The sequence below is a fragment of the Terrapene carolina genome, unplaced genomic scaffold (assembly GCF_002925995.2).
Source record: "Terrapene carolina triunguis isolate 2854851 unplaced genomic scaffold, T_m_triunguis-2.0 Scaffold210, whole genome shotgun sequence".
NCBI lineage: Eukaryota > Metazoa > Chordata > Testudines > Emydidae > Terrapene > Terrapene triunguis.
The window spans coordinates 38211739-38229772 of record NW_020664561.1 but is presented as its reverse complement, the minus strand read 5'-3'; positions in this window follow the sequence as shown (position 1 = coordinate 38229772).

The following is an 18034-nucleotide window of genomic DNA, read 5'->3' as shown; positions in this document are numbered from 1 at the left end:
GTAATAACCACATTGTATCATTTATACAAAACATTTTAAAAACTTTTTAAAGAAAATATTAATTGTAATGCAGATGGTCCATTTATGGTCTACTGTGGCCTCAGGTTTTAACCTTGAATAATAATAAGGTGGGAATTTTTTTTCTAAATGGAGTACGTAATTTTGTCCAGGATGCAGGAATACACTCAAGCAGATCTCTGTGCAGCAGCAACTCACAGAACAGATCATTACAGATATGACTTACATGGTCATTCCTGCCATTCCCCAGCTAGTACAGGACAGCTCCCTACACTAACTAGCTTAGTGCTTTGTCCAGTCTAGTTTTAAAAGTCCCAAGTGACTGGGCTTCCATCACTTCCCTCGGGTGACCGACGAGGATAAAATTCTCTTATTCCCCGAGATTATCATGGTCATGAAATGACTTTACAAGTTTTGCCATATATATATATACACACACACACACACACACACACACACACATACACATATATCTGCAGGCACCAATATTCTATGGCCTTCTGTTCTCTTTTATGAAATGAAATAAACCATGTCAGGATCTGAAATCATTTGGTGGTTGAGTCAGGCACAACATACAGGTGTAATCTATAGCTCACAGTACTGATGCATTTTCACACCTTATTGAAATCATACATAGCTTGATAATGTAGCTCCATATCACAGATGGACAAACAGAAAGGGGAATCAGCTCCCACCCCCACCCCCCAACAAAGCCTGAGAAAACTGACTTCATGCATGTGACCAATGCTATGGTGAGGAGACAGAATCCTCTTCCTCATCCATTAGCACCCAGGCAGCCTTTTCCCAGCGGCTACTACCTTGACACTTGGGGTCTTTTCTGTTTCCCTTTATCCATTACAATTTAGTGAGCTGTTGGAGGTGCTTCAAGCTAGCACATGCAAGCTGGGCCAGTGTCCTTCAAGTTGTTCTCGTAGAGAGACAATGGATTAATTACAGGAGTGTTTATCAGTACCTCTTTTTGAGAGGGTAGGATTCCAGCTTCTCTTAAAGAAGTACTGTTAGAACCTAGCCCGTGTATCAATTTGCCCCTTGTTCTCTGAAAGTATCCTCCTCCTAATCCAAAGGCATTTTGGAAGTTAGTGTTTAGAAACACTTCTGATGTAGCATATAAACTGGCCTTCATTTATCTTGACTGGTTATAGTGAAGGGACTTGATTGTCCTCTCATTTACACAGTTGTTTATCAGAAGTAATACCACTGAAATGTAACCCATATAATGACGGTGAAATCCAGCTTAAAGGGCTCAATTCACAAAGACAAAGGGAACGTAGAATCAGCATTACAGCTCCTAACTTTCAGGCTCCCTGCCACCTAATGGAATCCATAGCTTTGTGTTGGGCACCCAAGCTCCCTATACAATACTTGGGAAGAGTTAGGCACCTATGAATGGGATCCACAAAAGCCAGAAAGTTACACAGGGAGCTGCCTAAGCTAGCCAGTAGGAAATGCCATGGGGAGCGGCGTGGCCGAAGCCCCACACCGCAAAGGGAGTGTGTGGGGGAGCGGGGGTGGAGGGGCAGCAGCACCACCAGCATTTTGTGCAAGCTTTAATCATGCCTACTGAATTAGGCCCTAGGAGTGAGAAAGGCAGGGGGAACACCTGGTTCGAGGATCCCACTGGGGCTGGGGTTAGCTTCTGGGTGTCAGGACTTAGGGGGCTGTCTGCATGCCCAGTGGCAGAAATGTAGACTCCTAGGACTTGGGGACCTACAGGGTCAGGCAGCAGCTGAGTGAGCATTTTGAGGATCCAAATTTTGAACTTAGGTGCCTTAGTCTGTTTGTGGATCTAAACCAAAGTTTTTATCTACCTTAAAATTCCCTAACTAGATTGGAAACTGTCCACCCACACAAAGCTTCTGAGAAATTACACTTGCATGACATTCCTAGGTGCAGTGATTTCTGAGTGGTGCAAAACAAGCATCAAACATGCAAACACATACTGTATGTGCACCTCGCTTCAGTGGGCTTCCCTAATTCCATACACAAATACAGTTGTATAGCTGCACGTAGCCTGCAATTAGAGCTGGTTAAAAATTTTGTGATGGAACTTTTTGCCATCAGAAAATGCTGACTCCACAAACATCAAAGCTTGTTGTGAGAACTTAACAATTCTGATTAAATTTTAGATGAAAAAAAAAACCAAATTGCTTGTTTCAATAAGGTCAAAATGCTTTGTTTCAAATTATCATTTTGACTTTTTATATTAAATCTAAAGAATAAGCTTCAACCTTATTGCAACTAAATATTTCAATAAGATCATTTCAATATTTCTGAAATAAAAATTTTCAGAATTGTCATTTCTTAGGAAATTGACTTTTTGTTCTGATTCAGGATTAAAAGGAATTTTGAAATATTGGAATTTTTCATGAATAGAAATCCCAAGTTTTGACCGTCTCTACCTGCAATACATTGCAAACCTCTAAAATGCATATACAGGAAAATCTTGGTATCTTGTTCTACATTGACAATGAACATTAAAATGAGCAATACAGACCAGAAGAAATTAAGAATAGCCATAGGTCATATCAAATAGAGGATTATGTTCTCACCAATGTAGAAAGATTCACATATTTGGGCAGCACCATCAGCCAAGACGGTGGAACAAACCAACACATCCGGAACACAATCAATAAAGCCAGGAACACCTCCAGAAGCTTAAATACAGTCTGGAAATCATCAAAATACAACACCAAAACCAAACTCAAAATTTATCAGAGCCGCGTACTTTCAACATTACTTTATAGTGCAGAATGAGAAAGTATGACATGTCCAAACTGTTTTCATTACATACAACCTGCCTCAGAGAAATCCTCTGTATCTTTTGGCCCAGAACAATCACAAACCAAGATCTATTGACCCAGTGCAGCCAAGAGGATACGAGCACCATCATTGCCAGGAGGCATTGGAGATGGGTTGGCCATGTGCTTCGGATGGAAATTGATTCCATCACCAGAGCAGCAATAAGATGGACACCTGAAGACAAGCGAAAATGAGGCCTCCCAAAAACAACATGGCAAAGAACTGTGGAAGCTGAGCTGAAAAACCTGGGGCACAGCGGGGGAACCATTGAAAGACTTGCCAGAAAGACAGGAGTGGAGGAGCTTCGTCGTTGCCCTGAACGCCAGAGGCATAACGGGAACATCATGATGATGATGGTGGTGGTGAAGCACCGCTCCATGAGGTGATGTGACCTGTCATGTTACTATGCTTAGCAACACACTGTGCTGTTCTCCCCTTCAGTCTGAAAATTCATTATTCCTCTCACAAATCCTTCCCCAACTTAACTGTATTCAATGGTTTGAGTTTACATCTTAACATATGGCTAGAATACCTGTGTGACATGTCCAGTTTTGATACATCCTTTTACTTGCTGAACAGCAGACTGGGAACAGGAAGTACTGCTGGGAGAGAGTGCTGTGCCATTATTGATATGGATTCATTTAGTTACAGTGCAAATGGTTTACTGAAGAGTTGGTCAAAATCATTTGGGATGATTCAACATCAATAGTGCATCATTAGCTATAAGCCATACTGTCCATCTGTAATCAAAGTGAGATTTTAATTAGCATTACTCTATGATACATTCATTAAGATAATTTAAGTATGAAATTATTACAGTAGGATAATTTAGTTGCAATGAAGTTAAAACTAATACAAATTCACGTGGTGGAATTTCTAGCTAACTTAGACTCTGGTGGTTTAAAATGTGAGTGGTCTACCAAGTAATTGTTAAAAGTAGCACCTTCTCTCTCTTATTAGATTTACTCTGTCTATACTCCATCATATATGCACAAGTGATTCAAGTTATTACCATGTTTTACTCCAGCTAGGGCAGCAAAGCCAATGCAGTTCTGGAAGAACTAACTGAATTCTATTCCTTACTGTCCATCATCCACAGAGTTGTTGACTGTGTTCCACTGGTTACAACAGGGCACCCCAGTGAAGAAAGTGGTATTGCACAGGTATAACTGTTGGGGTTACTAGGCCTATATATATGAACCAAAGTTCTTCCATGTTTAAACTCTGTCCTTCCATGTTTAACTCTAATCGACCTCAAGAGCCAAGGACAGGAATTGGAATGTGTAAATAGCCAGTTACCAATTACGACCTTGCTCATAACCAGGTCCTAAGCAATAATGATGAGGTTTGCATGTTTCTAGCTGGAGGAGGGGTAGTAAACTAAGGGTAAACAGAACCAAATGACTGTTTAGAGGAATGTTACTAACAAGCTAGATTTGTAGCCCTAGAATGATTTAACGGCTTAAATGTATAAACATGCCTTCGGTAGAGAGGGGAGGGGGAGTACAGGGGGGTGGTGGAGGGGGAGAGAAGGGGGGCTTAGTTGTAAAGTATAAGAAGAGAGAAAATGTTTTGTTCTGATGTGCTCGATTTGAGACTTGCCTGTCTCCTTGCACCACTTTGAGATCTCAAATAAACTTTGATTGTTTCTCCACCCCGGTATGTTTATTGGCGCGAAGCACGCTGGGCAACGAACCCCCTGTTGCTGTCCTCGGGCCTCTGTGCCTGCAACATAACTAAGGGCAGAATGTGGCCTGCATTTACTAGTGATGATGAGCAAGCAGCAAAGAATCCAAGAGGAATAAGCACCCCATCTCAGCTCCCAGGATGAGTTAGCAGGGCTTATAGGTAAGGGAAGGAAAAAAATCAGCACAGGATATCTGTTAACAGAGCGGACAGTCTGCAAATCATTGACACACACAGTGCCTCACGACTTCATTTTTACACCTTTCAGGGTAGAACCACATTTAAACTTTGCTGATGATACTCAGTTTTGGCCTACACACAGAACTTGCATTGATAGCTCATTATTTTGATGGGAGCTGGCATGTATCCATGCACACATTTGTTTCCATCAATAGATATCTCGACTTAAATGTATATAATTATTCTGGTTCAAAACTGGCACAACTCTATTTTAGTGAAAGTTAAAAATCAATGTAGGGGCAGTGTATCTGCATCCCCAGGAAGAATGTTGGAATGACATGCATTCATTTCTATTGATGTTATATATCTATGTCAGTACCATCTATGGGTTTGGTGGTTATTGTATTGCTGGCTAACAAGTGTGTAAGGATTAAATCCTGCAAGACCCAAAACAATGGTTGGATACAGAATTCAACTACCTGATGCTCAAATGAACAATACCAGGAATCCACTGTATAAATATTACCTCCAGCTCCCTGCAGGAGAAATGCAGGTGCAGGAGCCCTGCTTGAAACTTTTAGGATATCTTTGGATGAGAACTTTCTAACTAAGGACTTTTGAAATGGATAAAAAAAAAGGCAGCCTGTGACCTGAGGGAACATACTGACAAGGGGGTCAGACAGAGAGGCAGCACTTACAGGGGCGCAGTTGCCTTGTTCAGCCCCAGTACCTTGGGGGGGGCGGGAGGGCCTGGGTTAAGGATACTAGCAATAAAAAGCTAAGTAGAGGTAAGACAAAAAGCTAAATATGCCTGTAGCAGGGTGATCACCCACTCCTGCCCGGAAGGGCTTAAAACAGCCCTGGGAGAGGGCTGGGGTAGGGGAAAAGCTGGACTGATTGGCAGAGCAGCCGCAGCTGGGGCCACACCCCAAACAGAGCACAGCTGGCCCTTATAAAAGTGTAAGCAGAGTCAGGATGAGCTCTACCCTGACATCTGGTGGCGAATTATGGCGAGTGTGGAAAAGAACTCCAGGGGCGGATCTTGTTTGCATAGGCACACCCACACGCCTAGCATGAGCCCACAGCAACCGAAAGTGGTTACTTTGGCTGGTGTGGGATCCCCAGTTTCTCTGTTATTGGGGCAGGAAGAATAAAGTTTTGTTACCCTGATTCTGTGAATCAAGGCCAGTGGAACTGTTGTATGACAGAAGGACTGAGTGAATCCGTCACCATTACCTAAGTAGCATTTGCTTGTCAAGGGGCATGGGTTACAAAACCCAGTGAATTGAGAGAGGATGGGGACAGGTATTTGTACCTGATGGTATGGGCCCCTGCTGAGGGTTTGAAACACCAATTGCACCGCCTCCTCTCTCCACTGTTGAATGTCAGAGCTAACTTTGATTCCCTTAGGAGTCTAGTTACAGGCTGCTGAGCTGAATTCACTTTGGGCCAATGGTGCACCAGCACTGGGGCTCCCCTACTATACTATGAGCTGAAATCGCTAAGAGCTGAAATCACAAAAGAGCTGCTGTTATTAAGAGCTGAAATCACTGAGTGCTGTGTTAACTAGTGGGGGAGCCTGAAGTTATATTGCTCAGCAGCTGGCGGAGCAATTTGTGGGGACGACTGGAGGAGCAGCGAGCGGCGTGGAGCCTTGCGGGGCCGGTTGGAGTGGCCCAAGGAACGGCAAGCGGAGCTGTTTGCGGGGACGGCTGGAACGGCTCACAGGTCGGTGAGCGGAGCGGAGCAGAGCGGAGCAGCTTGTAGAGCGGAGCAGTTTGTGGGGTGGCAGGAAAGTGGACCGACTTGTGGTGAAGGCTGTGGCGGAACCCCCATGGAGAAACAGACGGCTGGCCAGCCTCGGATCACGTAAGGTGCCCCTTAACACCCTGCGTGCCCCCCCCCTTTTACTCTGGGGCTGCACTGACCAGGGACAGAGACTTTGGGGGTTGTTGGACTTTTGGGACTTTGGGTGGTTGCTGGACCCAAGAGACTTTGGGGGTGTTGGACTTTGGGGACTCGGTGATTTTTGGGTTGCTGGATTCAAGAACCAAAGGGAAAGGACACAGCCCCATTTGCTGGGGTGGGTTTTGCTCATGGTTTGTTTTATGAATCCTGTTTGTGGTGTTTTTCCAATTTTATGCTGATGTCGTTTACCTCATGTTATTAAACATTTTCTGCTACACTCAGACTCCGTGCTTGCGAGAGGGGAAGTATTGCCTCTTAGAGGCGCCCAGGGGGGTGGTATGTAATTGTCCCAGGTCACTGGGTGGGGGCTCGAGCCGGTTTTGCATTGTGTTATTGAAACGAAACCCCTAGATACAGAACCCGGCCCTTGTTGCTGCCAACTAAATGGGCAGAAGGGTTACAAAAGGGCTATGAGCCAGGGGCTGAAAGAGTCTCCCTCTAGCTGAGGAGGGAGATGGACCTAGCTGCCTGAGTGCTACAGGGTACTGGAGTGAAGCAGGGCTGGGGAAAAGCCAGAGGAGCTGGGGAGCTTTGGGCCAGCAACTCCCCAGGCTGCAGGGCCTTGTACAAGGCCCCTGGAGGTACTGGGTTGCAGGGAAAGGCAGCAGGTCAAAAAAAAACCTTGCCTATGATGACTGGCTTATACGGACTGCAGTCAGCCCCAGTGAAAGGGGGCTAGATGGTGACTGGCAGTAGCCCATAGGCTGAGGCGAGGTGGGAACAGAGGGTGGGGGTTCTCTGGGGAGGGGAGACCCAGATCTGTGGGGTATTGCCTGGAGGGGCAGCACCCCAGGTAAAAGGGCACCGGGGTCCTGGGAGGGACATGGGGGCTAGCGGCAGCAGGACACCTGCCTGCAGAGGGTGCTCTGCACTGAAAAGAGCTAATTCCCTGAGACGACCAGCAGGAGGCGCCGCAGGGGTGAGTCCCGCCCCGTTACAATGCCTATTGTCTGACCTCTACTAAGCTTTTTATTTCCAGCTTAAGTAGAAACAAAGATCAGAGGCCTGACTCACTCTTCAACCATAGCAATCCCACGTCCAGTTTAATAAACCAGTGAGAAGTCCTCCCACTGTTACACACCACTGCACGAGTCACTGCACCACTGACCCACCTGTTTACCTATCTGAGCACTACTGTTCTAGGATCAGTGTGGTCACCCTGCAGCCAAGTGGCTCCAGAAAACCTACTTGGGTCAGAATTGTACTCAATTGTCTTTTATGATTGGCAAAGGAAGGAATGAGTTTGAGTGACATTTCAGTCATCTCCATGAGCCAACCACTCACATCTAATTGTAAGGCCCAGGGGAGGTAGGAAAAGGAAAGGGCTCATCTCTGTGCGAAGACCCCCATCTATGAAATTCATTAGGTTCAGTTCTCAGCCCTTTGAAAATCTACATTCTCCTTCCTGTTAACCTTATATCTATCTTTACCCTTATACACATCGTTTTAAGCTGATGTTACTCAGCTGCTCGGACTCTTGACACTGTACAGACTCCTCCCTTTTTGCCATCAGCTCATGTGAATTAGTGTCTGTGTCTCATACTCCATCAATACATTGCTAATTCTTTGTATAACACTTGCACCTGGAGGCACCAAACAAGATCAGGGTCTGAGAGCACCAGTCGTTGCACTAACACTAGTAAAAAAGACACAGTCCCTGTCCCAATCTAAATAGACAAAACAAAGGTTGGAAAAAGGACATGTAACTGTCAAATAAATGTCCTGGAGATGTAAGCGCTTCCCCTGGGTAAAAGGGGATACCTCATACACAACTGTGTCATAACCCTCACCCTCAGCAATTCAAAGCACCTATTTGCCTCCTCTTTTTGACTATTACACCCCTTCTCTTCCTTCATATACATTTACCTCCTCTCTAATACCAAATGTTTAATATTTACCATTCACATCCTCCCAGATTCACTACTGAAACATCCTCTCTTTTGGCACCCTCAAACCCCTGCTCACTAGTTGCCAATGTATGCATCTTGTCATATGTACCAAGGAATATGACATCTCCACTCACGCCAATTCATTTCAGGAACTAATTCAAAGTTCCATCATTTTCAGAACTTTGCATGGATTTCTTCTGCCCTTTCTCATTGCTCTTATCTAGGTTTACTTCCTTCTCTGCTCCATCCATTAATCTAACAAGTGCTTGCCTCTACCTCATCATATAGTCTCGCCACCATTGGAACAGGGACCACCATTTCATTGATCTTCATCTTTAAGATCTCATTTTAAAACAATTGGTTTCTCCCTTGCCTATTCTTTTACATCAACATTTTCAAAACTGGGTACTTACAGTTAGTAAATCCATATAGAAATGCCTAAATCAGTGGCCTGATTTTCAACACAGCTAAGCACCCAGCATCTCTCACAGTATCATAGAAGACTAGGGTTGGAAGAGACCTCAGGAGGTCAGCTAGTCCAACTCCCTGCTCAAAGCAGGAACAACCAACCCCAACTAAATCATCCCAGCCAGGGTTTTGTCAAGGCAGGCCTTAAAAACCTCTAAGGATGGAGATTCTACCACTTCCCTAGGTAACTCATTTCAGTGCTTCACCACCCTCCTAGTGAAATAGTTTTACCTAATATCCAACCTAGACCTCCCCCACTGCAACTTGAGACCATTGCTCCTTGTTCTGTCATCACCACCACTGAGAACAGCCGAGCTCCATCCTCTTTGGAACCTCCCTTCAGGTAGTTGACGGCTGCTATCAAATCCCCCCTCGCTCTTCTCTTCTGCAGACTAAATAAGCCCAGTTCCCTCAGCCTCTCCTCATAAGTCATGTGCCCCAGACCCCTAGTCATTTTCATTGCCCTCCGCTGGACTCTCTCCAATTTGTCCATCCTTTCTGTAGTGGGGAGTCCAAACTGGATGCGGTACTCCAGATGTGGCCTCACCAGTGCCAAATAGAAGGGAATAATCACTTCCCTTGATCTGCTAGCAACGCTCCTACTAATGCAACTCAATATGCCCTTAAACTTCTTGGCAACAAGGGTACACTGGTGACTAATAGCCAGATTCTCATCCACTGTAATCCCCAGGTCCTTTTCTGCAGAACTGCCGATTAGCCAGTCAGTCTCCAGCCTGTAGCAGTGCATGGGATTCTTCCGTCCTAAGTGCAGGACTTTGCACTTGGCCTTGTTGAACCTCATCAGATTTCTTTTGGTCCAATCCTCCAATTTGTCTCGGTCACTCTGGACCTTATACCTACCTCTCCCTCAGCTTAGTCTCATCCGTGAACTTGCTGAGGGTGCAATCCATCCCATCATCCAGATCATTAATGAAGTTGAACAAAACCGGCCCCAGGACCGACCCCTTGGGCACTCCTCTTGATACTGGCTGATAACTAGACATCAAGCCATTGATCACTACCCGTTGAGCGTGAAGATCTAGCCAGCTTTCTATCCACTTTATAGTCCATTCATCCAATCAATACTACTTTAACTTTCTGGCAAGAATACTGTGGGAGACTGTATCAAAAGCTTTTCTAAAGTCAAGGTATATCACGTCCACCGCTTTCCCCATATCCACAGAAGGCATCTCATCATAGAAGGCAATCAGGTTGGTCAGACTTGCTCTTGGTGAATCCATGTTGACTGTTCCTGATCACCTTCCTCTCCTCCAAGTGCTTCAAAATGGATTCCTTGAGGACCTGCGCCATGATTTTTCCAGGGACTGAGGTGAGGCTGACTGGTCTATAGTTCTCTGGATTCCCCTTCTTCCCTTTTTTAAAGATGGGCACTATATTTGCCTTTTTCCAATCGTCTGGGATGCCACTCTGTCGCCACGAGTTTTCAGTGATAATAGCCAATGGCTCTGCAATCACATCAGCCAACTCTCTCAGCACCCTCGGATACATTGCATCCGGCCCCCTGGACTTGTGCATGCCCAGCTTTTCTAAATAGTCCTTAACCTGTTTTCAGCACTGAGGGCTGCTTATCTCCTCCCCATACTGTGCTGCCCAGTGCACCAGTCTGGGAGCTGACCTTGTCTGTGAAGATCGAGGCAAAAAAAGCATTGAGTACTTCAGCTTTTTCCACATCATCTGTCACTAAGTTGCCTCCCGCATTCAGTAAAGGTTCCACGCTTTCCCTGAACAACTTCTTGTTGCTAACGTACCTGTAGAAACCCTTCTTGTTACCCTTCACATCCCTTGCTAGCTGCAACTCCAATTGTGCTTTGGCCTTCTTGATTACACCCCTGCATGCTCGAGCAATATCTTTATACTTCTCCCTAGTCATCTGTCCAAGTTTCCACTTCTTGTAAGCTTCCTTTTTGTGTTTAAGCTCACCGAAGATTTCTCTGTTAAGCCAAGCTGGTCGCCTGCCAGATTTGCTATTCTTTCTGCACATCAGGATGGTTTGTTTCTGCGCCCGCAATAAGGCTTCTTTAAAATACAGCCTCATGAGATGCTGTCATAGGCCTCACCTCTAGAGTGCCCACTTGGGGCGTTTATGGATGCTTCCTTTGTCCCCAGCAGCTCTCTCCTGCAGTGGGAAGGGCATCACTATCGAATCAGTCTGAAGAGGGCTGTCTCCCTCCAGCTACAAGTATCAGGGAGATTATTCCCATATGCTCTAATAAATTCGTTAGTCTCTAAGGTGCCACAAGTACTCCTGTTCTTTTTGCGGATACAGACTAACACGGCTGCTACTCTGAAACCTATCAGGGAGATGGTTTATTCCGCTCTTCTGGGGTTAACAGTAGTCCAAATGAAAAGGCAAAATTGAGTAGTCCCACAGTCCACAAAAGAGTCCAGGGTTGTCCCACTCCTGTTACAGGGGAAACAGGTCAGTAGTCTCTGAGGCAGGGCTATGTGTCTAAGGGAGCTCAGGCCGAGCTTTCTCTGCTCTAAAGAAGAGAAAACAAAGTGAAGAAGGTCCCTATACTAATCCAGAGGGACCAGGCAACAGAGGATCTTCAGCAACTTTCCTAACCAGCAATCCCTGTTCTGTCATTTATATTTGTCACCACTGAATGTCACCACTTCTGAGCTTGGATCCCTCCTTGGAAGGAGCCATCCTTCTCCAGGTCTGGCAGGACTCACAGGTACACCAGGTTAGAGCTGATTGTGCCCAAAGGAGCTCTTTATCCCCTTCCTGACTGGCATGGGAACCTGTCCCACCACACCACTTCTTTAGATGCCTAAATATGGCTTGAGGAGCTTAACATTAGTCACTCATTTTTTAAAAATCTTGATTTTGGTTTGCTCTTGCTTATTGGCTTTATAGATATTTATTAACTACAGAATGCTATCAATGTCTTTATATCACATTATGTGGCTGATGCCCTACACTGTCTTTGCTTCTTCTGCTATAGCTATTTAGTTTTGTAATGCTTTTTGATATAGGGCTTGCATGAATACAATTCTTTTAAATAGTTACCGATTGGCACAAAAGGAAAAAAGAACAGACATCTCTATAGTATTTGTTTGACTTAAAAGCTGATTTATATTATTCCAAAAATATAAATAATGTGTATGTGCACAGTCTAAATAACTTCCTGTTTCCTCCTCTGACTAATGCTGTTTGACAAACATTTTAAATGTTCTACAAACACAAAAATCTGAGTCAGAGTTCTAGCAGAAAGTAGAGATAGTAACTCTGCTGGGGTTCTCTGAGACCTAATAACCATTTCCCTGAGTTAACATGATGCCATCTTGTACTGTACCTTGCAGTATATAGCATTTTATAGATGCTTACTTTTAAGACAACTACAGTATAAAAAGGTATGAAGCGACCATTGGGTTCTCTTCCTTTTTAAACACACTAACCCAGGCATGGGAGTTTCCAGCAAACCTCCCACATTTTCAGTCTTGTTATTTTCATATTTACTATGCAGCTCATGAGTACTGTTGTATTAGATAAAGGTTTGTGAACCATTGTGTAAGTGGCTCCCATTCAAGTGAATTACACATTTCCTATCAATAACCGTACAGAAGCAAAATAGGTTCAGAAATAATGAATACATTTGCACAATGGCATTCTCGCCAGTCTTGGGCTTCTCACAACTGTACAATTTCCCCATGAGTACAGACAAGATTGCACTGTCATTATAATAGGTAATCATTAGATTTATCTTTTATATAATTTGCAGCATCTTATAGTATTAGATGTGCATTTATGTAGCCTCATTACTGCCAGGAGTCCTCTTTAACTGAGATGATAAGTAAATAAAGTAGAAATTATACACCAACAAGAACCTGGAATATGTTGTTTTACTGTATGTCTGAGAGCTCCCTTCAGCAAAGCTAATCTGCACAGCAGTTACCATTATTTCTACCTCAATGAGCATTTCCTAATTGCTGTGTTATTGCTTGTGAAGAAAATATATTATTAAAGTCCACAATTTATGACTTGTTGCACATCTACACACGGGAGAAAAAAACCCTTTCATTTCATCAGACCTTAATAGGTTTTGAATGGGGTGATCAGCTGAGGTTATTTTCCTCTTGAAGATCTGTTCATTACCATTTCATAATGTCAATGTCTCTTTCTAACAGTCAAGATGCATTCATAATTTATTCAGAAACCTGAAGATATTATTAAACCAAATCTATTTAATTCTCTGTGAATCAGCTCAAGCCTATTTTGGTAGCTATTTGTAATGAAGAACAATTATAAACCCAAGGGAATTAGTACCCCTTTTAGTTCTTAATGTTCTCTACCCTATTATTGGTTTGCTGCCAGATAATGATCCATAGAGCATTAAAAATGTGTATTAATATTATCTTTACAAATGCAATAATATTTAGTGGAGGATCAAGTTTTGATGAACCCCTCTTTTGCACTAGTTAAAGCTCTACATTAGGGTAGGCAATTATTTTGTGTCAAGGTCCAAATTTCTTGGTCAAGGTATAATCAAGGTCCAGGCTCCAGAGAAACATTTTTCACACCACAATAACAATAATGATAATAAATAAAAAGATTTGAGGGTCTGTTCAAAAGCGTCTGGCAGTCTGGATTCCGCCCACGGTCCGTCTATTGACTACCATTGCTCTACATTGTCAAAAAAGTCAGCATTACCGCTTAGCTCTGATGGGAATGCTGAGGACACTGGGTGACCTTGAAGATTCAGTAACATTCAAAATGGCATAAGGCAGCCATTAAAGTTAACACGTGCTTCAAAGGTTGTTTGTCACTTTTGTATTTATTCAGATATGAACTGCCTGCAGGTAATGGGATGACAGGATGCTCTGCATTCTATTCAGAGCAGTGATGATGGGGGATTTTTTTTAAGTGGACAATCCAACATTAAAAGATCCCTAAAGAGATGACCAACTACTGTGCACTTCAGACCAGACTGATACCCTGGCCTGTATTGAACAGTAAGTTTCACTATGAGGCTTCTCATTGTAGTCAATAGAACCTCTTGTGGTACAAGATACTAATCAATGTTCGTAAGGGATCACAATCCATCCTTTTCTGTTGATTACTAATGAATAATGTAGTACATCCATCTTAACAGTGAATATTTGCTATTCTTAAATCATCTTGACTGTGAAGCAAGATCTGAGCACACATAGAAAGAACCAGGTATCAAAAGAGAAACAGGAGCCAGTCCTTGCTTTTAATCTTATTCTTGTTATCTTGAGTGGTTTCTGTCCCTGAGGTAAAGTTTTGGAAGATGAAAGAAGTAGGGCAGGAGTTCAGTAAAATAGAACAACAACAACAAAAATCACAATATATAGTGACCATATTAATACTGAGAATTTCTCCAAATTTTGTGAAATATTTTAGTATATTTCCTATGTTCCACAACAGAAAACTCAACTCTTGGGCTTTTTTCAGGATTAAACACACAGCTCCCAGCGTAATCAGGTTGACAGATTTTGAACTATGAGCCTCATGAATGCTGCAAAACCCAGTGTGATGGTCCACGCCCCTAGAGTCAGGGCCGCGTGGCCTATCCATCACAGTCTATGAAGCAGCCCTTCAGTGCAGGACAGCGTGGCCTAGCAGCCAGAGTCTATAGCGCTGCCCTTGGGTGCAGGACAGCGTGGCCTAGCAGCCAGAGTCTATAGTGCTGCCCTTGGGTGCAGGACAGCGTGGCCTAGCAGCCAGAGTCTACAAAGCATTGGGGCACTGCTTATGGGGTGGGTCAGCCCCAGTAGGGGGGTCCGGGTCCACCCAACTCCACCGAAAAACGCTGAGTTTCCCCAGGTGGGAGGTACCACTCCGTCACCCTCCCTGCGTCATTTCCTACCAGAGTCTGTGTTGGGGTTTCCCATGAGATGTCGGGTCCTCTGTGTTCGGCAGGGCCAATCGTCTCCAGGGTTTCCTCTAGTGCAGGCGGGCCGTGGACGGCTTTGATTCCGGGTGCAGTCAGAGGCTGTGGCTGGCCCTCCGCAGGAGCTTCCCAGGAAAGTCCTTCCCCTGCAGCCTCCAGCCCAGAATGAGCTGGTCTCCCTCCTTTTATACTACTAGAGCACTTGGAGCATGCCCAGTCTTGCCAGGGAGGCGGGAATTCCGCTGTCAATACCATGGGCTTAACCCTGTCTGAGCTAGTGTGGGGTAAGCAGACCCTGTCACACCCAGCAAATTCAAAACTATTGGTGGGAAAGTGGTGGGAAGAGTTTCTTCAGTGCTAGTAGTTTCTTCCAAGACGACAGACAGACGTGTTTCTCTTATGACCAAAAATGAATGAAGTGTAGAGGTAACAAGCCATCATCTTCAGCAGCACTAAGGTTCAAACCAGGGATTTCCATAGGTGAAAGCAGGAGTATCTACAGCTTGAACTAAAGGATTAAGTCCTGAACCTGGCAACTGTGGCAGTCTCATATGCTCTGAGGATCAGGCTGAGGGTATGTCTACACTGCAATTAAAAACCTGCAACTAGCCCATGCCAGCTGACTCAGGTTCACAGGGCTCAGGTTAAGGGGCTGTTTAATTGAAATGGAGACATTTGGGCTTGGGCTCTAGGATCCTGTGAGGTGGGAGGGTCCCAGAGCCCCGGCTCCAGCCCAAGGCCAGATGTCTACACCTCAATTAAACAGCCCCTTAACCCAAGCCCGCAGCAGGTGTCTAATTGCAGTGTAGACATACCCATAGAGGGAGATACAGAACATGTTGAAGAGTGAGTTCCCTAGACTTTTCATTACATTTTTGATTATGCTATTTTTAAAGACCTTGACATCAACTGACAAGTCTTGAGCCTCAACACACCAAAGAGTTCACTAAGTCATATTTCTGTATACATTTAAGGAGTGTCCCACAAAAAAACTCATTCATTTTAGGACCAAATTCTGTTCCTAATTGCAATGGTGTAAGCATGGAGTTACCTCAGATTTACACCCTGGAACAGTGCAGAATTAGACCACCAGATCAATAAGTTTTGGAGGGTGGGCCTATAAAACAATTCTTTTCTACCTCCATCACCACCAAGATTTAACAGCTTCCTGTTCATTATGAACACAGCAGTATGCATAGAAGCAGTCTGAAAGATTTTGGGGAGGATTAGTGAAAGGAACTTTAACTCACTTATATATAAAAGATGTGTTTATTAGAGGGGAATCTTTAGGTTTCAGACCTTCTCTCCCTCCCCACCTTCCTGCTGCAGAAGTGGAGCCCACCTCCTTGCTCCTCTAACTCTAGCAATCGCTTCATACCAATTTACATTTCTAAGGATTTCCTGCAGTAGGAAAAGAGCTAGAAACGGACTTAAAACAAAATACGTGAAACCTGAGATTCTCCTTTACTTCTTGTTCCTCCAGGTGAGTGTGTTTGGGAGGAAGTGGGGGTGTGGAAGGAAAGGAGAGGAAAGCTGCAGCTCAAAAACCAGCTCTGTCTGTATGCAAGGCAATATGTGAACAAAAGTACAAGCCCTGCCTGGAATGCAATTTGATCCATTGTGTGTGTGTATATATATGGCCATATCTGAGTTTTGTATTACTGAAACCTATAGAACATGAAATGGAGCTAACATTATAGAGCATAGTCATTTCTTTCAGAGTGGGTTCCCTGCTAGTCCAATCACAGATTGCCACAATATGAGTCATTGGAACCTCTTCCTTGCATTTCAAATACCGCAAATCAGTAAAGCACCAAGCTCTAAAGAAATAAATAAAACCTTTTTTTTTTTAATCTCAGTTTATGCCAAAGCTCACTGCTATACTGCCCCAATGGAAATAATTAGGTTTTGTTTTTGAAGTGGTAAAAGGAAATAGGTTCTCTTAAGTGCAATTAAAACTACACCACATACTGAACCCATTGCTATTGATAAATCTGTTTTGATTGTCAGGTTTTAAGTACAAGTTCCTAAGAAAGTATTATTAGTGATTATTACTTCATGTTAATATATTATAGGTAATGTCACAAGAATTCATGAGCTCCCTTGATCTTTAAAAAGAACCTGAGGCAAGCAGAGCACCTCTCCCAAGTAAAGACTGCATTTATCGCATCATTATGATGCAGTATAAACGAAGCACATAAAAATTATCCAGTATCTTTTTAACAAGCTAAGTTTTCATCCATTAAAAAAAATTGACTTTCATTTTCTTGGCATGTAAATGTGATTTTAAAAACAACAAAAAAAACTTACAACTCTTCCACTTTAGCATGTCCTTATCAAAAATAATTCAGAAACTCCTCTGGCTTTAATTGTGGGGTTTTTAAGGGTTGGTTTGCAGATCAAAGAGAAGCCTTTAAGTATGAAGAAGCCTTTTGTTTGATGATGCTTTGGGCTCAGCATGACATCTACTGTTCTTCTATGTCCTGCTTTTATTTTGAATGTGAAATGATAAACAAAGTGTAGTTAGAACAGGAAGATGAGTGAAAAATTCAATGAGTTTCCAAATCTCACTTGTTATTAGTAGCCTTCAGCTTAGCAATGGAATAAGATTCCTAACCTGTAGCCAAACATTACTTCAGTTTAACCCTCCACTAACCAGTGAGCAGTTCCATTGGGATGTTCTCACAACAGGAAAAGAATCTGGCAACTTCATGTGATGAATAATGACACATTATATAACGTGGCAACCAAGTTTATTTATTCTTTCAAGTAGTTATTGCTTCCCCCCCCCCTTCCCCATTGGAATGTGTTAATAATTAAAATGTTCATCTGCAATCTGGCAACAGACACTTGAGCTTGATTTAATTATGGTTTGCTTTGGTTTTGAACCAAAAACAACGGTGATTAAGGAAGCTAGCGGTGCCTCTTCTGCTATAATTCTTGAATCTTTTCTCAAGTTTAGTGGGGAGGGAGAAATAGACAAGAAAGATGAGAGAAAAGGAAATGGATAGCATGGGAAGTAAACAGCATTACTTCTAAAGCAAGCCCTACAATGCTAATATGCAGTTAGTGCTTCAGAAAGAAACAAAAGGACCAAAAGTGCATGTTTAGAATAATATAGTTAGA